The sequence below is a fragment of the Pinus tabuliformis genome, chromosome 3_1 (assembly GCF_031772625.1).
Source record: "Pinus tabuliformis cultivar Carrire ecotype Pingquan chromosome 3_1, CPIR1, whole genome shotgun sequence".
NCBI classification, from domain to species: domain Eukaryota; kingdom Viridiplantae; phylum Streptophyta; class Pinopsida; order Pinales; family Pinaceae; genus Pinus; species Pinus tabuliformis.
The window spans coordinates 577922330-577928329 of NC_142301.1; positions in this window are offsets into that span (position 1 = coordinate 577922330).

Below are 6000 nucleotides of genomic sequence, written 5' to 3' on the forward strand. Positions count from 1 at the left end.
GTTTTACTGTTACTAAAGTTCTGTTATATTTCCTTCTGTAAGAAATCATTATTACATTCATAATATACTGTTGTATAATATATATGTTGGTACAAATAACTCTTTATTTATTCGTATAAAGAATGTGTTTCCTAAAACCCATTAGTCTTGTTTAAAGAATTTCATAATTACAATGTTTACTAAAAAGAACTGTCAGGGTTTAGTTCACTTATCTGTAGCACTAGTCACGACTTTAAGGAAATAAATTCAATCTTGTCATATAATCAATAAATTATCACAACAGAGAAATGTTATTGCATAATCATTCATCTACACATAAAAGAATCAACATTGTACAAGTAATATAAAGATAGGTTATATTTTATTATGAGGAGCTCTCATACTCTGTTCCCAGACAATTATCTCCCTATACCATAAACTGGTAAATCTAAAAACTACTTAATCTCTTAATTGTTCAGAACTCTTTTTCAATTCTTTCTACAGTAGCGATTTTTCCTTTTCTCTGATTTCATTATTCTAAAAATTATCGATTAACAAAATTGTAATATGTGCTCAGAGTACTTATTTGCATTTTACGAAAGAAAGCTCCTGGGCTATGACCACACCTCCCTGCCAACGAGAATGGTATGCTCACCGTTCTCCCCCCAAGATATCCCAACTCCCAAAACAGTCAAGAGCTTCCTTTCAAGCTTAATCTAGGCACTCAGAGTCTCCCTGGACTTAGCCTGAATAATCTTATAGAGGATGAGCTTTTCCACTTGTCTTTACCAGATCAGGAACTGAGCTCTTGGGTAGCACACATCCTCAACCCAATTCTCCATTCTTAACTTTCTACAAAATAAAAACACCAAACCCCTCCTCTTCCTTGGATCCTTTCTTTAAAGAAAGTCCCTTGGAGAATGGGGTAATTGTTTCCTCCAACTGTTTCTTGGGAGTTAGGCACTCTTGTGGTCCTCCTCAAATTTATTTTCCTCGAATAGCACATATTCTGGTACATTCTTAATCATTTCTTTTAAATAAGAATTAAAAGTAATTTCTAACTCCTTAGGTTCTTAACTTACAAAATAACCTGTTAACCTCCATAAGAGGTATTTTCTTAACAATTAAAATGTTTGTAAAAGACGGAAATTAAACCTAAAGTAACCGGGGGTGTTACAACTCCCCCCCTATGTGCAACACCGTCCTCGGTGTTCTCCCAGTACTGAAGCAAAGCCGGATAAGATTGTCGCATAAAGCCTTCATCTTCCCAAGTAGCTTCATCTGGGCCAAAGTGCTTCCATTTCAATTTAACTTGGATGATAGCTCACTTTCGAGCATTATTTCTCTCCGTTTTAGAATACGCAGGGGTTCAACCAAGATTTCTCCATTCGGTTCTACCCGCATTCATCATACAATTATTTTTTTAAATCAATCGTTTAATTGTAATGATTGGAGAAGTAGAAAAAAAAATAAAAAAACAACAATAAGACAAAAGAGAGGAAAATGAAGAATAAATACTCTCATTTATTCCTTTACCTGTATATCTTTCCAATTAATGACATGCTTGGGGTCATATATATATATCTTTTAAGTAATGACACGTGGAACACATTATGAATTCGTAGGTGACCTGGTAGAGCGAGCTGATAAGCTACAAGCCCAACTCTTTCCAAAATTTGAAAAGGTACACAGTAACGGGGAGCTAACTTCATACATCCCCCCCATTTTAAAGATATTTTTTTGGGCTTTATTCTTACATATACATGATCCCCCACTCCAAACTTCTTATAGGTTCTTTTTTTATCAGCGTACGCTTCTTTATTATCTGTTCCATTTTTGTCAGCATGTCAGGTCCTAAACTTAATTTATCTCCGGGATTACTTGAGTTTGTCAGAGTTTGGTACTTGTTCTTGTTATCACCCCAAGAAACTCACCTAGGTTGTATATCAGTGATGCTCAGGAACATTAAAAATTCAACAGTTTTGTTGGATAAAATGATGGATAAATGGAAGATGTGCAGCACCTTTAAGCCAGATAACCACTCCTACTATGATTTACCCCAGACATGGGTGAAGACCCCCCAAACTACAAGGCTTTCAACCACCAACTACTCACAGCTTAAAGTAAAAGTGATGATGGAGAAGACTGATTGCACCAGAAGATGCACAAGACCCTGTGATGGCCAGCTGCAACCAGTTAGAAGATCTGTGAAACTATTGTTTAACACACAGGCAAGGTGACAGCTCCCTGATATCAAAACAACAGCAATCTGCAAGCAATTTCAATGAACCACTAAATTATAATACAAAGGTGGGATGACAACCCCTCTGATATTAAAAATCCACAGCACATCAAATAAATGCAAGCGGGCACAGCCTGGAACAAGCAAGAGAAGTGGAAAGTGAGCAGGTGACAGCAAAAGAAGCTTGTATTAGTGAAAATCAAGACCAAAAGCTGCAGGTCTCATAGTATTAACAGTCTCCAGAAGTTAAAAGGCTACAATAAGCTCTCATTCATCAAACACTCATCATCCATTACATTTGTTTTTTCAGTATATATTGTGTCTCATTACACAATCTCCCTGTTAGCTATGCGTGGAGGAGCCCATAAATGGTCACCAACCACATTTACACTTAGAAATGGGCCTCTGATACAAATCTGGCTGTGTTGTAAATGGATTTGACCCATCTGGTGCTCTGGAGTCCTCCTTTGAGCAGGTGGCGTGAAATAGAAAAGGAACCATAACCATTGAATGCTCTGATCAGATAAGCGGTGTCCTGCTTCCTCCTCGGCCATACTGTAGATTAATTGTAGCAGCTAAACATTAAAAATGGCTCCATTATGACTGTGTTGTTTTAAAACAGTGAACCGCTGCCCAAACTATTCATTCCTGCCCATCATTGCTTCAATTTTGACTTTACAAGGTTCGGGCATGGTTCATTCATCTATCGGGTCCGCCTTTCGGGTCGCAAACATAAAAAGGCCCATGCTCCATTGGAAGTGCCGAAAGCGATACGTTGATGCGATATCACCGATCGCTCGTCGGCGAATAATAAAGCCCCTTTGGTAAGTCCTCCATTGCGATACGCCGATAGCGATATCGGTGATCACTCATTAGCGATGTATCATGTCGCTGCCACTGCCTCCCCCGACTTGCGATATGCCGACACGATCTGGACCGCTGATCGGCCAGATCCAACAGCTGAGATGAAAGCGGATCCTAAAGCCTGTAATTTTGATTTTTACATGTTTTTGGGGCATTTTCGCCTCCCGATAGTGTATTTCTGCCCTCCAAAGGGCTTTCCTCTTGCAATTTTTTGATCGGTGGAAGACTTTTAGCCAAAATTTGAGAATTTGAGCAGCAACCATGGATCCTTTGGCACCATTATAAGTGTAATTGCAGCCTTTGAGAGTGTTTGAATCCATTTTTGATAGTTTTGCACAACAAAGCTCACACTGGCTCCTTCTGGGGATGAGATCCTCCCTGTGAGGTCTCAAGAACCTGCAAATCAATGCCTTTCCAGCAACAAACAGATTAGCCAAAATTTGTAGTGTTCCAATGGGCATGGAGTCTACTACAGCTATACTAAAAACTGATAAAAGCACAATATTTACAGCTTTTAAGGCCAAAAGACCTTAAATCACATAGTTTTTCAACAACCGCCCATTAACTGGGCCATCAAAGATTGGTTCTCTTCCCATACTTTTTAGTATGAAGGTATTGTTCCCTTGAATCTGTGAAATGATGAAAGGGCCTGTCCAGAGAGCATCAAACTTCCCATGATTGCCTTTCTTTTCTTTAAATGCATCCCATTTTAGAACCAAATCCCCAACTTGCAAATTATTTCTTTTTGCCTTCTTGTCAAAGACTTCCTTGATCCTTTGTTGATGTGCTGTAGCTTTTTCAATCAACTGCTCTCTGATCTGATATAATTATGTTAAATCAGTGACTCTATTGGCCATATCATCTTCTTCATTCTGCGCTGTTTGGAGCAACTTTGCCACAGGGAGGGTAAGTTGAACTGGAAAAATAGCATCAGTACCATATACCAGCTTGAAAGGAGAGCATCCTGTAGATCTTTTAATGGTCACTCTGTCTGCCCAAAGTGCATATTTGAGCTTGGCATCCCAATTCTTCTTATTATCCTCTAACAGCTTCTTAATAATCCTGATCAGACTTTTATTAGAGGATTTTGCTAGACCATTTCCTTAGGGATAATAGGATGTGGAATGAACAAGTTTAATGCCCAATGAATCACACATTTCCACCAACTCTTTCACCTTGAAGGCTGCTGCATTATCTGTTATAAGCTTATGTGGGCAACCAAATCTGCTGAAAATGTTTTCTGATAAAAATTTCATTACCACATTATGATCAGCCTTCCTTGTTGGGATTGCTTCAATCCATTTTGTAAAATAATCAGTGGCAACTAATATCCATCTGTGCTGGCAACTGGAGTGTGGGTTGATTTCACCAATGAAATCCAAGCCCCACTGCTGAAAAGGTCCTTTTGCAATTATTGGCTTTAGAGGCAGGGATTTTAACTGCTGCTTACCTTCAAATCTTTGGCACCTGTCACAAGATTTAACAAAAGCAAATACATCAGAAAATAAAGAGGGCCAATAGTACCCAGCTCTGAGAATCTTATGGGCTGTAGTTCTCCAATAATGATGTCCTCCACACATGCTATCATGGAACTGCTGCATAACTTCTATTGACTGTTGTTTGTCCAGGCATCTTAAAAGCACTCCAGATGGATCCCTCCAATAAAGCAAGCCACCATTGATGCAATATTTCATTGCCTTGAGCATTAACGTTCTTGCTTGACTTTGAGAAAATTCTGAAGGAACTTCTAGCTTTAGCAGGAAATTAGTTATTGCAGTATACCAGCTACATGAAGCTATGTTCTTGGACACTGACTGTCCTCTTTGCGTTTCAGCCGTTTCATGCTCTTCCATTAGACCATTTTCTGCTACATTGAACAAGAAATCAATGTCCAAATACCTGCAATTTTCTTCAGCCAACAGTTTAGCAAGCCCTTGACCTCTTACCAACTTAGTGGGTTTCAGCTCTATGTTGAATTCTATCATTTTTGCAATCCATTTCTCTCTTTTTCCATCAGCATTAGGTTGCGTTAAGACATCCTTTATTGCAACAGAAGGCACATATGAAACTATTTTGGAATGCAAGATGTATACTCTGAAAGCTTTCAAAGACCTGATAAGAGCATAAGTCTGCTTTTCAATAATATCATACCTCAATTCAGCATCCCTCATATTCTTGCTAAAAAAGGCCACTGGATGCCCTTGACCTGCTTCATCCTGCTGCAACAGGACAACTGCAATGGTATCCTTAGAGGCAAATGAAAATAGGTGAAACTCCTTGATATAGTTAGGGCTTATTAAAGTAGGAGCTTCCACAATAGCCATCTTAATGGACTCAAAAGATTTTCTGGCCGCATCAGTCCACTTTACCTCTGCTCCCTTTTTCAACATGGAGGTTATGTGCTTGACCAGCTCTGCAAAATTAGGAATGAACCTCCTTACAAAGTTAATTTTTCCAAGAAAAGACTGTATGTCTTTCTTTGATCTTGGAAGAGTCAAGGCCTGAATTGCTTTGACTCTTTCTGGGTCAATCTGAACACCTGCAGCAGACACTACATGCCCCAACAGTTTCCCTTCTTCCAAAGCAAATTGGGACTTTTTGGGATTGAGTGAAATTCCAAATTTCCTGCACTTTAAAAACACCTTTTTAAAATGCTGTAGATGATTATGATGGCTGCCAGAATAAACAGTTATGTCATCAAGATATATCATCACGAATTTATCCTTTTGACCCACAAAAGCAATATCCATAGCACGTTGAAAGGTGGCTCTAGCATTCATCAGCCCAAATGGCATTTTTGCATACATGAACGTGCCCCAAGGAGTGGTAAATGTTGTCTTTTCTTGATCATCTGGATGCACAGCGATTTGATTAAAGCCTGAAAATCCATCTATAAAAGACATTACTTTGGCACC